Genomic DNA, 18,425 nt, shown 5'->3' with positions numbered 1-18,425 from the left:
ATTTCTCGTCTTGAAAAATTATTTGGAATATGTATTTTCTCTCTATTTGGCATACACTCTCCATGCTTTGAAAAGAAATCTTTCATCCATGACATTGCAGTATTTGATAATGGCCCAAACTACCTTTCATGACGTACTTCTGAATAAAATGTGGGATATTTTTCCAAATTTTCTTGAATTCTCGAGAGACAAAAATTCTTGATCGAATGCAACATTTTGAAAGCTTTTCTACAGATAAATAAAGTCCTAATATGATAATCATAACTTGACAATGTAGATTGCATGAACCCAACTAAATATGAATTTTGCATGCTTTTATTCATTGACAAATATCTCTTCCTGCTTTCTAATGCAAATTTGAAATCCATATGTTTCAAGCAATCTTTTTTGCAACATTCACTTGAAATGAGAGTGCTGATAGAAGTTCTTCTCATCAGATATTCTACTCTACCCCTTGTATAACTAGAACAACTTGCTTTGATATGAAAAGGTTTGCTCCTACTCCTTGATACAATATTTCTTGGCAACATCTCCATCATTGGATCATCATTTGTATAAGGATTTTCATCATCATTAAGAGGAATGTTATCCACACTATGATCAGCTCTGCTTTTCAAATATTGACTTGGAGGATATTCTTCATCTTCCCCTTCTTCAGTTCTATTGTCATAGTCCTTAGAATTCGGATTGAAAGGAAAATTTGACTCGATGATTAATGGATATTCTTCCTCATGTGCATTGTCAGTGCTACTCTCATAGTCCATAGAATTAAGACTACGTCGAAAATGTGACTGTTTAGGTATTGAAGATGCTACATCCTGTCCTTTGTAACAGCTACCTTTATACTCATTAGAATTAGGACTAAGTGCATCACCCTTTCCTTCATCACTGCTGCTCTCATAGTCCTTAGAATTAGAACTAAGAGGACACTGTGACACTCCATTCTTTTGAAATTCATCATCATGCTCTTCATGACTGTTTCTGTCATAGTCCTTAGAATTATGATGAAGTGGACACCGTGACACTCCAATCTTTTGAAATTCATCCTGCTCTTCATCACTATTTCTCTCATAGTCCTTAGAATTAGGACTAACTAGACACCGTAACACTCCATACTTTTGAAATTCATCATCATGCTCTTCATCACTACTACTCTCATAGTCCTTAGAATTAGGACTAAGTGGACACTTTGACACTCCATTCTTTTGAAATTCATTATCACGCTCATCATCACTGCTGCTCTTATAGTCCTTAGAATTACGACTAAGTGGACACCATGAGACTCCATTCTTTTGAAATTCACCATCATTCTCTTCAAAACGGCTGCTCTCATAGTCCCCAGAATTAGGACTAAGTGGACACCGTGACACTCCATTCTTTTGAACTTCACCATCATGCTCTTCAAAACTGTTGCTCTCATAGTCCTTAGAATTGGGACTAAGTGGACATCGTGATACTCCATTCTTTTGAACTTCACCATCATGCTCTTCATCATTGCTGCTTTCATAGTCCTTAGAATTAGGACTAAGTGGAATCTGTGACTCTTTATTTATTTGAAATTCTCCATCCCCTCTTTCATCAGTGTTGCTCTCATAGTCCTTAGAATCAGGACTAAGTGGAAGAATCGACTTTCTATTTATAGTGGAATAATTCCCGCTATATTCATCAATATGAATAGAGTTGTTACACGAAGAAGATGTTGATGGTGTATAAATCAAAACTTCACTATCAAACTATCCATCCCTTTAAAATAGAAGATGTTGAATGATACAAATGGAGAGTCTCCTAAAAATATTATATAGCTTAAATAATGAAATTTTCCCTCAAAAAAGTTTCGCGAAAATATTTCCCTCCAAAAATTTTCACAAAAATATTTCCCTCAAAAAAATTTGCGAAGATATTTCACTCCAAAATGTTTGTTAGAATTATTTACTTTTATTATTTTATTCTACAATTTATTGAAAAATGTAAACTAATTTTTTTTATGAAATAAATCATTAAAATTAAAATTGTAAACTACAACTTCTACATTAATTATTTTAATAGTTAAAATATATAATATTTACTAAACAAATGAATTTTTTTAACTTTTATAATATATCCAAATTAATCCCACATTCAACTCGTTGTAAAACAATTCTACAATATTCGCTTTATAATATTTTAAAACAAATTATCCCATATTAACCATATGGTAAAACATCTCCATAATTTCACTTATATATTAAATTTCATTATCACTATTACTCACATCACATCCACGTTTTCTAAAGTTTGTTGAAAGACTCATGAATTTGTGGAGTAGCTACATTGCTATCAACAATATATCCAACGAAGAATTCTTGCAATTGAAAGGGAAGTTAAATTTTTTTCCTTGAAAATTTTCATATTAAACTACTTTAATGAAGAAGATTTTTTTTTTAATTAATAATTTTTCTGAGCCAAAATAACAATTACATCCGTCGTGAGCATGGTGGGCCTGATCAAACTCAATTACCCAATAGCCGTGGGTGGTCTGCTATGGTGTCGCAGGGTGGGCAGGGAGGTTGGGCGAGCAGGTGAGGTGTGAGAGTGGGGGGGTGGTAGGGGGGGTAGGGTCGGCCTGGCGGCTCACCCGTCTCTCAGAGGGGTTGTGCAATTCTAAGAATTTCCCAACCCTCGCGGTGGGCGGGCGAGCTGTTGGGCTGGGCGACATAGCCCAACTCGTCCAATACCACCATCCCCCCTTCCCGACACCCTCACTCCCTTCACCCACACCTCGCGCCCCTGCCCCCTTAACCTCCCTCCACATTCTGCCCCCACATTGACCCCTCACCCACCCCACTGACCCACACGCCCTCCTAACCAACCCTCCCCCTCACCTCCCCCCCTCCTAACCAACCATCCCCCTGCCTCCCCCCTCCCCCTCATCTCTGCCCCGCCCACCCACTATGCCCTTCCCCCGATCCCTGCCCACAGCCTCCACCACCGCCAATGGCCTCTGCCTCCACCTCCACCCACGGCCCCCGCCCACCACCTCCGCCCCCCGCCTATAGCCCCCGCCCATGGCCCACAACCTCTGCCCCTACCCACGGCCTGCACCGACACCCCCCGCCCACGGCCTCCACCGACACCCCCCGCCCACGGCCTCCACTCCCTGCCCTCTACAGCCCGCCCCCGCCCACAGCCTCTACCTTCGCCCCCCGTCCACGGCTCGCCTCCCCACCCAACTGGTGGCGGGCGATTCCCGGCCACTAGTCGTGCAGGGGGCCAGGCCGTCAAGGTGGCGTCGGCCTTGGGGTGCGCCACCCCAACGGCCCGCCCTTCTGCCCGACTGGTGGACGAGCGATTCTCGGAATCGCCCACCACCAGTCGAGCAGGGAGGCGGGCCATGGATGGGGGTGGAGGTAGAGGCCGTGGGCAGGGGCGGGGGTGGGGGCCATGGGCAGGGGCGGGAGCGAGGGCCGTGGGTAGGGGGCGGAGGGGTAGGCCCATGGGTAGGGGCAGTGAGTGGTGGGCGGGGGCGGGGGCAATGAGTGGTGGGCGGGGGCAGGGGGCAGAGGTGGAGGCCGTGAGTGGTGGGCGGGGTGGGGGTTGTGGGCGATGGGCAGGGCGGGGAGGCCCATGGGTGGTGGATGGGGCGAGGGCCATGGGCGGTGGGCAGAGGGGGTGGAGGGGTAGGCCCATGGGTAGGGGCGGTGAGTGGTGGGCGAGGGCGGGGGGCAGAGGTGGAGGCCGTGAGTGGTGGGTGGGGTGGGGGTTGTGGGCGATGGGCAGGGCGGGGAGGCTCGTGGGCGGTGGATGGGGCGAGGGCCATGGGCGGTGGGAAGAGGGGGAGGCCCATGGGTGGGGACAAGTAGGGGGAGGCCCGTGGGCGGGGGTAGGTAGGGGGAGGCCCGTGGGCGTGGGTAGCAGAGGGGAGGCCTGTGGGCGTGAGTGGGAGAGGGTGAGGGGAGGGGAGGGAAAGGGGTGAGTGGGGAGGCTAGGTGAGGCGTGAGGGGGCAAAGGGTAGGGGAGGGTGGAGCGGGTAGGGAAGAGGGGGTATGGGAAGGGAGGGTGGGGGGATCAGGGGAGAGGCGGCAGGGGGCAAGGGGTATGGGAAGGGAGAGTGGGGAAGGGGGAATGGGTGGGGGGCAGAGGAACGGTGGGTGGAGTGGGTAGGGGAGGAGAGGGTGAGCGAGGTGAGTTGGGTGAGGGGAAGGGAGAGGAGGCAAGGGAGGGGTGGCTGGGTCAGTGGGGTGGGTGAGGGGAGTCTAGGTTAGGGGTAGGGGGAGGAGGTGAGAGGTTAGGGAAGGTGTGTTAGGGGAGAGGTGGAGAAGGGCGTGGGGAGGGTGAGTGAGGGGGAGGGTTGGTTAGGAGGGGGGAGGGTGTGAGGGTGTGAGTGAAGACGGTTGGCATGGGGGTGGAAGGGCGCAGGGTGCAGGTGAGGATGGGGAGGTTGGGGGTCGCCCCCCCCCCCCCACCGCCCGCCCACCCACACACGCGCACCCCTCTCGCCCACACCCACCCGGCCCAGTGGCTGACCCTACCTGCCCTCACCTGCCTAGCTGCCCACCCCACCTTGCCGTCCCTCACCCGACCTCCCGTCCACCCACTGACCCGCCCGCCCACCCATTAGGGGTGGTTGGGGAATTCTAATTACATAAATAAGAAATTTATGATATATTTTTTTTGTTAATTTAAGTTAATATGTTTTTGTTATTTACTAATTTATGTGTTTCTATTTTTCGGAAAAATGGCATCAAAGAAAATTTCTGTGAATCTTTCTGGACCAAAGACTCTTAAAGGTGCATCTTCAAGAAACATTGGTGACGAACTCCACCTGAGCTCATGACTACAAATCTTTCAAGTGCCTCAAGTGATAAGAAGATGATTTCAGACTGGAAGAACTCAAAAGGGGTGAAATTTCCATCAAGAATATGGTATGTGAAAGAAAAAGAAGCACAAATATGAATATATATCTATATATTGGTATACCGAATGATAATGCAATTTTTGAGATGATGGGAAGAGTCATAAATATGTGTTTGGTACCGGACACCGAAGTTGTTTACATACTTACAAAAGCTCCCAAGTCACATGAAAGGATTAAATACCAACTATCATATTCATTGTATGACACGAGAGAGGTATCTACAATGTTGTGTAAACAAATCATAAATTAGATGACACAAACCATCATAAGTATTGTTATTTATATTTGTATTTTGTGTTCTTGAAACTGTCTCGCTATATTTTTTTAACTTTGTTTTTATTGACATATGATATTTTGTTTGGCAGAATTTTGTTGAAATTTGTTCAATTAGGTTGGGAAGCATTCATTTCATAGAGCATGATATCATGAAAATTGTCAGTAGTTTTTACTCAGTGTCAGAAGAAGATATGGAAAACAAGCAAAATGTAGTAATTGATGATGCTACAAAACTACATCCAAAGAATCAGAAAAAAAGGCCTCTGGTGGATAAATCTAGCAAGAGTAAACAAGTTACTTTTGGGGACAATGAAGTTGAAACTGATAGTGAAGCATATGTTGCCATTACTGAAGATGACATTGGAACTGAGAAGAGCCGTAAAAGAGCAAAAGTAAAAATGTCCAAGAATAAATCTGTTGAGAATGTTATGACGAAGAAAAGTAAAGTTGAAGATTTTGATGTAGTCATTACCAGTAGCCAAGAACCTAGTGAAACTTCAAAAGAAAGTGGAGAAATAATTACACCAGGAGTTGATTTAGATTATGGCATTATCAAAACAAAACAAAATGCCATTCGACAGAATTTGACAAAGAGAAACGTAATTGATGGTGGTCGTACATTTCAGCTTAATGTCAGACAAACCTATAAGGCAAGTGAAGGACAATGTCAATATCAAGTCAAAAAGCCACATCATCTACATGTTCACAACTTGAAGACATTGATGAGGTACAATCCATATGCTCACGTGGTTAGTTATGTGCTTCTTGTTGATCCACTTCAAGTTCACAACAAAGAAGCATTTGATAAGTCAAAATGTTTTGAATACAATTATTATGTACTTGGGGGGAACCATTCTGTAGAAGCTCAAAGACAATTGATGGAGGAATATCCTAATAACCCACGTTTTGAAACAATGAAATGTATCATTTATGCTAGTTTATCAGATACAGAAGCAAAGTTAGTGGCATGGAATCATAATTCAAGTAATGAATATAGGATGTCTATGACTTTCATCCAAAGGGTTAGATTTATTCATAGTGAATTTCAAGAAAAATGTGGTGGGGATAGGATAAATGTCACTGCAGATTTCCGAAAGGAATGTTGTATGGAAATAGGCTATCAAATTGAAGAGAAAACCAATTCAAAAGATGGAAAAGGCAAAAAAAATAGTGATTTATTCAGAGTTGTTGATAACATTTCCAATTGGAATTTAGAACAAGAGATGTTTGGAAGTTGATTGATCAGGTTTTTAGCATGTGGGAAGACATTGCCATTAAAAACCAAAGGGTCAAAAAGTCTAAGCCATTGATATGTAGCAACAATAAATTAGCTCCTGAAATGAAGCAGTTTCCAGATGATATGACTATCACACCTTGGAGGGTGATGCAAGGAGTGAAAGATGAAAAAATTGTCAAAACAATATTATCTCGTGTGAAGTCAGGGGAATTATCATTGGAGGAAATATCTGAAGAATTTCAAAAGTAAGTTTGTTGAATTATTTTTATTTATTTTTAGATTATATTTATTTTTAAAATAAAACACATTGTTCTTGGTAATATTTGTTATACAAATCATTATATTAACTTTTTGTTACTTTATCTATGCAGTCACAAAATTTACATGAAAATTCAAGCACAAATGGTTAGATTGTTGAATGAAGATAGTTGGGATGATGTTATACACAACTATCCAGATTCATGTTCTACATCAACATTAAAAGCTTTTTATCTTGCATTTAAAAATGTATCTTGATTTATACATTCATTTTTATTCATCTGTGTACTATTTCTAATTTATAACTTACACATATATTTTCTTATTTTATAAAAGATGAGGAAGGATGATAATGGAGTGTCGAATAGTTTCAAAACCTTTATTGAAAAAATAAAGATCGAAAGACTAAGGAAGCAATGTATTAAGAATGTTGAACTTGATCCAGCTCTTAATCATTTCATTTGGAATGGGCTAGACACCATTCAATATCAAGTAATACAAGGCAACTGTGAAGACATTGCTAAACTCATACCTAAAAGGGATTATGCCTAGTCATTGCAGATATTCCCTATGGTTTCAATATTCCAAACGTTGACTATGATAATGACCCTTATACTTATCAAGCTCTTATTAAAGTGGTTGCGGGATTTGTAGAAGTCACGTCATCACCATTATGGAGATTTGTGACATTTCATTCAGACACACAATTGGCAATGATATTGTCAATCTTCAAGGGGAAAACAAATTCAAGAATGCAACTTACATGGTAAGACGTTTAAAATGTATATATTATTAATGTTGAAAAATTCATTTATGTACAAGTTAATTGAACTTTTACTATTTCATGTTATAGGCAAAATTCAATTCTTCTTAACAATGAAGATCAAAAATTCATAAATGATTGTGAGTTCCTTCATATTGATAGTTGGGTAAAAGAGGATAGCCATATGTCTATGATTTTTAATCGGGTAAATGGAAAGAGTCATAGCCAAATACTGAATTATGATGTTGTTGTGAGAAAACTAACATATGAAGAGAAAGAAGCAAAATGAGAGATAGTTAACATTTATCAAAAACCACAATTATTGATTAACTATGTTATAAACATATGTTCAAATGAAGGAGATTGGGTTCTGGATTTATTTTCTGGCTCAGGTAAGTTTTATTATATGGAATTGAATTTCAATATGTTATTTTTCAATTAATATGCCATTGTACTAATTTAGTTTATTATTTCTTTTGTGCTTGATAATTAGGTACAACACTAGCATGTTGCCTTCAAAAAGGGAGAAATTGCATTGCAATTGAAAAAGATCTAGTACAATGCAATTTCATTCAGCAAAGAATTAATGCCCTTCAATTTCTTGCAGATGCAACGCAAGAAATTGGGTTGAAGAAAGGGGACTTTAGTGAATCACATGTGGAAAAAAAGGAAAGAGAACCCAACCACCATTACATGGAATGTTTAGAAAGAAATACATTGGGAGATTCGCAAACATCAAGGATCCATTAGAAGGGGAAGATGAGAAAAAGGAAGCAGAAAATATTGTGGAAGAAGACAATGATGAAACTCTAAAGGATGAAGAGTTTGGATTACGTGACATTGTTGATTAAATTTAAGCTATGCTTGGAAATCAAGCTTTGCAATGTTTTGACTTTGACATTTTATGAGAAGAATAAACACTCAATTAGGGTTGTTATGCGTTCAATATTTGTAATATGTGATTTTCGCATTGATTTTTAAGTTAATCATTATTTTTTGAAAAAAAAAATGATTATTATTATTTTTTTGACATGAAATTCATAAAAAAAACTATTATTTAACCATTTTTAGTTAAAATTTTCATATAAAAATTGAGATTTTGACATGTCAATTCTAACAAAAAGTTATCAAAACATGTAGTTTTTTTGTTATATTTATGTTAAAAATGGTTATTTTTATGTCCATTGTTAAAAAATATTGTTTTTTAGAAACAATTATTTCATGTGGATTAAAAATTAATTAAGGATGTATAAACATGTAGAATATCGAAAATTCAAAATATCGACCTTTTAATTTAAAAATTCAAAACAATAAAAACCTCACTACAAAAAAAAAAAAAATTAAAATAAAAAACAAGAAAATATGAAGAAAACGACCACTTCAAAAATTATCAAATTTACAAAATAATTATTTACATTTTATACATTAGAAAATTTAAAGCCAAAAAATAGGTCTTTCAAAAAAAGGGTTTGATGTAGAATACCCACTTGTTCAAATCAGCATGAAAATCACTACCATTCTAAAATGTAATGTACATAAAAAAAAAAAATAAAAAAAAAAATTAAAGTGCCAAAAACTATGCTCTAAAAAAAACATGTGTTCTGCATCACCCCTTTTCAAAATCAGGTCACTTTTTTGCTATCTCTTCGAAACGGGTAACAGTATCAGTTCCCGTTTCAAGGTTTACATTAATATGTTATTAATGATTTCAATGTTGTTATCATTTATATATTATAAAAATTAAAACTAACAATTATAGTAAGTTGTTATTGAGAGACTCAGTCTGACTGTGTCACCACATAAGCTCTTGATTGGGCATTGATTCATGTTGGTTATTGATTACTATTGATATTTAAATATGAATTTATCAATGATATATTGTTACATAATTAACGATGATTGCAAGCATAGGTTACATGCTTGCGGAATGACTCACACATTGGAGGGGTGGGGCGGTGTCCCTAATTCAAGCCATTAACACTTACATTAGGTTGCAAGGTTGCAAGGTTTTAGACAACATTTCCCATGTTGTGAGGGGTTGACTACATATTTTTCCACTCACAAGATGACTTTAGGTTGCAAGGTTTTAGGCACCATTTCTCATGTTTTGAGGGTTTGACTACATATTTGGCCACTCCAAAGATTTAATTAAGGGAACAATTAGGCACAATTAAGGTAGATACCTTAATTCTTAGTCACCATTAATTTCACAACAAAGTGTGACCTTGGAGATGATATTTGTCTTACCAAAATGGATTATAAAACTTGAGAGCATTTAATCCCTCCTCCCCCATTCCCATGTTGTGAGGGTTTGACTACATATTTGGCCACTCACAAGATGACTTTAGGTTTCGAGGTCTTAGGCACCATTTCTCATGTTGTCAAGGTTTGACTACATATTTGGCCACTCAAATGGTTTAATGAAGGGCACAATTAGGAACAATTAAGGTAGATATTCCTAATTAAGGTAGATACCTTAATTCTTAGTCACCATTAATTTCACAACAGAGTGCGACCTTGGAGATGATATTTTCCTTACCAAAATGGATTATAAAACCCAAGGGCATCTAAGCTCTCCTCTCCCTAGCATAAGACAAAACTACCTCATGAGGTTTGATCCTAGGTTGCCTTGCTAAGGCCCATCCGCAAGCGGTTGTGCTAATGAGATTTGAGATTTATAAATCAAATTTTGAAAAACATATAACGAAGTAATTTTAATTCATTTAAATATTATAACTATCCTAAAACATGTCAAGAGAATATTTGAAATTTTTAAAAAATGGGAATAAAATATTGATTGGAATATAGTATTAAAAACGATATAGTTTACATGAATGAAATAAATAAATAAATAAACAAACAAATTATATTTTTTTTTAAATGTATATTTATGGGAGCCCTTCATGTGGAATTAGCATAACAAAAAATAATTAAATAAATGAGGTTAGAAATAAATAATAGAGTAATGGAGGCTAGAAAGAAATATAAAAGAAGAAAAGTCAATAAAATAAAAGAGGTTAGATGATAGTAATAAGATAAAGGAGATTATAAAATAATCATAGACTACTTTTAATTAGTTGGATAAATATTAGTAATTTATTTATACAAATGGTTTCTAAATTTTAATTTTGTATCTAGTTTGGTTTTCTAGTGACAAATTAATACGAATGTTTACTTGTTTTTTCAATTTTGTTCTCTCATGGGTAAATACAAATTTAGCTTTAAAAAAAATTATCAATTAAATTTTATTGATTTAAATATTAATTTTTAATTTTATTATGCTTAATAGTGAGTAGTTCATTTAAAATAATCTATGTTTCATATATTTATACACCATTCACATCCGAAAAAATTAAAGAAATATTCTTATCTATTTTCTAATATTTTTATTTGTTTCTTTTTATTCAATTTCATTTCTTATTGCTTTTTTTAAGCCATTCAATTTTTTAAATGTGATTTCTTATGTATATTTAATTTTATTTATGACTAGATCCTTCTATTATATTATTTAATTTGAAATAAATAATTTCCATGTTACTTTAAATTTCTAACAATAACTTTTTTTAATCAATTATATAATTTTGGAAGAATATATAGGTTTTAATCTTCTAGGAACGCTAAGGGTAAACAATAAGTTTCAAAGCTATTGAAACGAATTTTATCATGTAATTTGTAGGAGTTGACCTTAGGTGGAGAAGATAATAATAATTCTTCCACACCATCCAAGATAAACCCAAAAAAAGATAACAATAATTAATCTAAACGATCCCAAATAAACTTAAATTCAAAATTATTTTCAAAATCTTTTGGTATTCAAAATGTACTACTCTCAAAAAGCTTAATTATAAAGGATTCATTAATGAAATGGCTATGAATTATGATGAATCTCTTGCTGGGAAGAAGTGAAATGAGGGTTTTGAACAGGGAGCGACGGGTGCGAGCTAGTAACAATGGAGGGGTGAGGAGGGGGGAGCTCCACTCCCTCCTACAGTCATGTAGTTGCGAACAAAAGAAAAGAAGCTGGTTCGAATCGATTCAAGAAACCAATGGAGGCAAAAATGGAGAAGATAAGCACAAAAAAAATGGAAAGCATCAAATCTCATGAACAGGAAGAGAATCACGAGGAAATCAGAAGAGAGAAGAGAACAGGAGACAACAGTCAGAGAATTGAGCACAAGACTGTGACAGGACCCTGCAAACCCAGGTCAACCATTAAACCCAGGTTGTCTTAAATGATCCAGTGCTACAAGTGCACAAGGATCACATGGCAACATATGCGGTTATATGCAAATTTATGCGAATATGGCCAACGAAGAAGGCTTAGCACACATGGATAAGAAACCACTAGAAACCAAAGGGAGAAATAAACCTTCATCTTGGGTCCAAGGGTTTCTTCATAGTGGTTTTCACAAACGTAGAGAATAAAGACATATTGTTCGAAGGAGGACCATATTTCTATTCTACTGCAGGCCTCTACATGTGACCATGGGTGATGAATTTTGTCCCAGAGTGAGAAACATTCACACCGGTACCGATATGGATAAGAATCTACTCCCTACCTTTAGATTATTGGTTGCGAGAATCCTTAAAAGCCATAGGCAATAAATTAGGTAGTTTTTTAAAAATATCAAATGTGACTCTGCGAGGTAAATATACCTCCTTCGCCCACATATGTGTAGAAATGGACCTATTGGGAGCACTTCCAGACGAAATCATTCTAGAAGTATATGATGAAGAATGGGTATAGGCAGTGGACTATGAACATGTCCCATTCAGATGTTGTAAATGTCATGAACACGGGCACCTCTTCAGAGACTACCCACTCAACAAACTGGAGGACAATATGAAAACCAACACAGACAAAGATCCTGAAGGCTTTACCAAGGTGGGAGGAAAAGGTAAAGGAGGAAAAAAGTACCAAAAGAAAACTAACGAGGATAAGCAACCAAGTCATAACAATTTCAAGACATTAGAAGAAGAAGGTGGGAACACTAAAATGGACCAGACACCAGAGGATAATCCTGTAGAGAAGGAAAAAGATGACAGCATGGAGGACATACATGAGAACAACAAACTATAGGAGGATCTACCAAGCACTATGGAACTTGGTAGAGACCACGAGATGACCCCAAGTGAAGTTGGTATGGAGGACCACGAACTATAGGAGATTCTTGAGAGGGAGAATCTTGATCTAGAAAATTTTCTGGAGCAGGGAACCAGGAAAGGTTTTGATTCTCTACCACAAGAGGAGTTTGACACAGTGCAACAGTTCTTCCTCTGGAGATCTCAAGCAAAGGGTTATGGAGTCAAAAGGAACCAAGATAGCCAGGAAAATAGAGGGGTAAAACTGATGTTGGTAACATCAGGACACTCTTCCAAGAACCTAAGTAGGAAAAGAGGAAGGAAGAGACAGAATGAGTTGCTGACAAAGTGTGGGAAACTCATGATTAACTTAGGCAAGATGAAAGATCTTACTAGTTACTGATTTACAAACCTTTCATAATGAAGCTCACAACTTGGAACATTAGGGGTCTAGGAAGTAAAAGAAAGCAAAGGAATCTCAGTAATAGAATAAAAGGAAAAACACTAGATATGGTGTTCATACAGGAAACAAAATGTTGAATAGACAAAATCAGAGAGATACATAACAGATGGCTTATTAAGTACGAGTATCTAGAAGTTAAAGCAAACAACACAGCAGGAGGGATTCTCACTCTTTGGAACCCCCATAAACTTGGAATACTGGATGCTGAAGCATCCAGGAACTACCTTTCAATGGTTATCCAACCTTTGGGTGACAAGGAACTCTATATGATCACAAATGTCTATGGTCCTCAAAAACTTGAAGACAAACTCAGGCTTCTCACCTCACAGGAGGAGCTAAGAGAGAGACATCTTGTTATGCCCTGGATTCTGGGAGGGGACTTTAATATGATCAGATCTCTTACAAAAAAAGGGCTGAACTAGAATACTAAGCAGAGACTCCATTGCCTTCCAGAAATTCCTAAACGACATGAGGCTGGTGGATACAGAGACAATAAATGGTGCCTTCACCTAGAACAATAAGAGGGGAGGGGATTCTCAAGTTGCCTCTAAACTAGACAGATTCATAATCTCAAAGGACCTCTTTCTCACTGGCCTTGACTTGACTACTTTAATCCTTCCTTTCGGAGGCTCAGATCACTGGCCTATCCAGCTTGATGCTTCTTTTATAGGCACTCCGAGGAACTGACCTTTCAGGTTTGAAAATGTCTGGCTCACTCACCCTGACTTTATCACTAATATTGGAAAATGGTGGATGGAAGACATGCCCATTCAAGGCACGAGGATGTTCCTACTGCAATAGAGACTAAAACACATCAAACTCAGGCTTAAAGAATGGAATAAAAATGAGTTTGACAATATTTTCAAAGCCAAAAGAGAAGTTTAACAGAAACTACACGGAATTAACCAAATCCTCATCATAGATGGCCTTACCGAGGAAAAGAAAATGAAAGCTGACTCTCTTCAAAATGAATGGGAAAACAGATGCCAGCAATAGGAGATCTTCTAGAGATAGAAATCAAGAGTGCAATGGATTAAAGAAGGGGAAATAAATACAAAGTTTTTTCACAAGTCAACCATGGATCATATGGCACATAACAGGATTGTAAAACTCAGAGATACTCAAGGGAAAGAGATAAGTACCCAAAAAGAAATGGAATTTTCTTTGGTACAACATTTTCAAAGCATAGCAGAGGAGCCTCTCTTAGACAGATCACAATTTATCAACAACTACACACAATACATTCCAAAACTAGTAACTAGGGAAGACAATTACAATCTCAATAGGCCAGTGAATGAAGACGAGGTCAATGAAGTCATCAAAGAGATGCAAAATGGGAAATCTCTAGGCCCGAATGGGTTCAATGTAGACTTCTTCAAAACATGTTGGGAAATAGTCAAACAAGATATCCTTGATGTTGTGGAGGACTCAAGAAAATCTAAAACAGTTTTGAGGGTGCTCAATGCTTCTTTCATAACCTTAATTCCAAAGCAGGAAAAAGCTATGACACCAAATAGATTAAGACCCATAGCTTTATGCAATGTGGTGTACAAAATTATTTCTAAAGTAATTTCAAACATACTTAAGCCCCTTCTTCCAACTCTTGTGTCTGAGGAGCAAACTGGATATGTGGAAGGAAGGAAAATTCTAAATAACATCATTCAAGCTCACGAGGTGGTTCATTCTTTCAAGAGCAACAAGCAAGTGGGTATGATCATATAGCTTGACCTAGCGAAAGCTTATGATAAGCTAAGTTGGTGATACATTAGGGAAGTACTAAAAGCATATGGCTTCGACCACAACTGGATAAGATGGGTAATGGCCCTTGTTACCACAGCTATTTTTTCAATCCTACTTAATGGCTCTCCATCCAGAACATTTAGGCCTTCGAGAGGCCTCACACAAGGAGATCTTCTCTCCCCCTTCCTCGTTATTCTCATGATGGAAGGATTAGGCAAATCGATCAAATTAGCCAATGTAGAAGGAAGAATCCAAGGTCTCAAACTAGCCCCGAATGGGGACACCTTGACTCATCAAAAATTTGTAGATGATACCATGCTACAGGGTACTCCCACAGTCAAGGATGCTAAAGCTTTCAAACAATCCTGAACGATTTTGCTAGGGCTGCTGGTAAATAGGTAAGTCTCACAAAATCAAAAATTTTCTTTCTTAATAATGACATTGCAATTCAAAGAAATCTCTTCAGAATTCTCAGCTTTCAAAGAGATCAACTACCCTCCAAATATCTAGGAATACCTCTCACCGACAAACCTCTGAGTAAGGAAGTTTGGGAGCCACTGACTAATAAACTGCAGGACAAAATCAGAAAATGGATAAGAAGATCTTTGGATTTAGCAGGACAGTTAGTTCTTACAAAGGTTTCCCTGCAAACCATCCCCATCTTCATGTTTTCAGCTCTTCCTACCCCAAAAGGAGTTTTACAATACATCAAGAACATCCAAATATATTTTACTTGCAACAAAGGGGAAAAGAAAAGGAAATGGGCTCTGGTAACTTGGGAAAAGCTGGGCAAACCCAAGATCCATGGAGGTTTGGGACTTCATGACCTGGAAACCCTAAGCAAAGTTTTGGGGGAAAAACATTGGTGGATATGGCTAAAAGAAACGAGAACTCCTTGGGCCAAGCTCTAGAAACAGAAGTATGCAAATAACTGGCAAGAAAGGCATCATATTCGAATGACAGGGATCATCAAGGGCTCCCACATTTGGAACAATGCTTGGGAGAATAGAGCCATTGTTCAGAAGCATAGTTTTTGGGAGATCAAAGATGGAAACCTAGCCTAGTTTTGGGAGGATAACTAGCAGTAGGAGCCTAACCTATGTAGAGAAGAACTAGACATTCTCAAGAATGACATTGACAATAAAGGGTTGTTCAGGGTAAGTGACTTCTGGGATCAGAAAAGGGACAAGGGCAAATGGAGAACATGGAAGGACCTAGTATACAGTGAAGAGAACCCTTTGAAGGCCCAGGAAAAAGCTCTTGCAGTGATCCTAGAATAGAGAAATATTTTGACTTCAACATTGTCTGACCAACTAGGATGGGAAAGAAACAGCGAAGGCAAATTCAATCTCAAAGAAGCCAAAAGAATTGCCACTAGGCTTGACTTTCCAAACCCTGATAAGCTTTAGAAGGACCTATGGCAGAACCCACACTCGATGAAAATCAAACTGTTCATGTGGTTGGTGCATCATAAAAAAGTTATGACTTGGGAAAATCTTAGGAAAAGAAGTTTAGTTGGTCCATCTAGATGCCAATTGTGTGGTCTACAAGAAGAAACGATAAATCACCTTCTCAACCTCTGCCCTTTCACCTCTACCTTGTGGAATTGGGTAGCCTCAATCTTTAGGCAAACTGACAAGCACGAATACAGCATCACTGGCACCTTAACAAATTGGAGAGACTTCTCAAATAATGAAATAGTCAACAATGCCTAGAATTTGGTACCAGGTTTTTTGATCTAGGATGTATGGAAAGAACACAATAATAGATTATACACATAGACATATAATCCGAAACTATTCCATCCGACCAAATTTTTAATTAAATCACATTATTTTTGGGCTAATTAATTACATGGACGGTATCATTAATCAACATGAATAAAACGATGGTGGAGAGAAGATGAAACTTCCCTGTCATCTTTAGATTTTGGATTAGGGAATATTTAGGAAATCTGAGTTACATGAATTTTGTTATTTTATCATTTTTTCAAAAATACTTCAGAAATATTTAAGAATATTCAATAAAATTACAGTCAAATTACATTCCCTTTATTTTTATAGAACTTATGAAGAGATTCATGGGCTCTGAATTGATGGTTTTAGTTCGGGGGTTGCTTGCTTGCGCTGGGCTTAATCCACCTACAAAAGAAAAATAAAAGAATAAAAATAATGTGTGCGTGCTTTACGTGTTTACAAAGTGATTATTATACTTATTTCAACGCGCAGGAATGGAAATTAATACTCAAAAACAGATTTATTATCCTCCAAATGCTTTTGGTTGGTATGATATGTAAAAAACACCTAACATTTTACAGTGTGGAAGCATAATCAATGACAGCATGACAATCCCATTGATACAGCCAACGTCGATGAAATGTATTACATCATTTTTAAAGAATAGATTTTCAAAGATAATAACTTATTTGTTATTCGCCATATGCTTTTCGGTGTGATATGTACAAAATGTCTTCACAAGTAGTGGTGTGAAACCAAAATCTTCCACTGCATGTAGTCCCATTATTCGTCCTTTCCAAAATTATGAAAAAAAAGAAAGATGGTATGAATATAGGGACCTTTTTTCAAAATCAATATTAACTTTATTCATATACATTGAATACACTAAATGTACAATAAGACATTTGATCAAAGTATCTACTTCCAAAAATGCACCCCTTAGTATCAACATCGAGAATGCTGGTCCTCCCAACGAACACCGATTTATAAATTAGAATTCGGTTCCAACATGCCAAAACAGCTAATAATAAAGAAAAGTACAAGAGAATCTCTTTATCTTCTGTTTACACAGTAGTAAAAAATTAAAGACATAAACATACCTCTAACAGAGCATGTAGCTGTCAAACAAAGTATGCAAAGCTAGCATGGGTCTAATTCATTCTTTAATCCAAGGCATGTAGCTGTGAAACAAAGTATGTAATGCGAGCATGGGTCTTATTAGTTCCTGCCATCTGGCAATTGCCAGGGACTATAGTAATCCGAATGTGATGCTATAGCATTAATTTGAAGCGCTATGTTATTAATTTACATGGATTATTGGAGGGTGACCAAAGTTTTCAAATGTGATGGTGTTTGCCATTGCTGGGGTAACCAAAGTCTTGAAAAGTAACCTTGTTTTCCATCTTATTTGGCCTCTTCCCGAGGCGGAAGAGGTTGGACCATAGGTTTATTTTGTTTTACCCTGTTTATTATCTGTGGCGGTCAAAGAGTTCATATTAATTTTAACATTAATTTGAATTATTTGCGCCTTTGTTTGCAGGTTTGTTTGCAAGTTGGAATTTTAGTTTGAGCATAGTATATTAGCAGGTTTGAGCATATTGGCAAGTGTTGTGCATGCAGGTGGTGTAGGTGTCCATGCATGGTGGTGCAGGTGTTCTGCTGGCCTCCCTTCCTTGTTTCCTCTTTCTGTTGCCGTCCCTTACTTGTTTCCTCTTTCTGCTATCGTCCCTTACTGCTGCCATCCCTTAATTCGGCTCATTTCCGATTTAGGTCAAGTCCAAGCTATTAACAAGCAAGCAGGTCCAGCATCTAAGGTGTATAAGGTAGGCCTAAGGCATATAAGGTAGGCCTCATGAGTAAGTGGTACCGCATCAGTGAGTGAGTAGTCCCGAGTCCAGGGTCTGGCAGACAGACTCTGAGCTACTGAGTTCATCAACGTCAGCCCAGGCTGGGATACTGGGCGAAAGGGCTGGGAG

Source organism: Pinus tabuliformis, chromosome 2_1, assembly GCF_031772625.1.
Source record: "Pinus tabuliformis cultivar Carrire ecotype Pingquan chromosome 2_1, CPIR1, whole genome shotgun sequence".
NCBI classification, from domain to species: domain Eukaryota; kingdom Viridiplantae; phylum Streptophyta; class Pinopsida; order Pinales; family Pinaceae; genus Pinus; species Pinus tabuliformis.
This window is presented reverse-complemented; position numbering follows the sequence as displayed.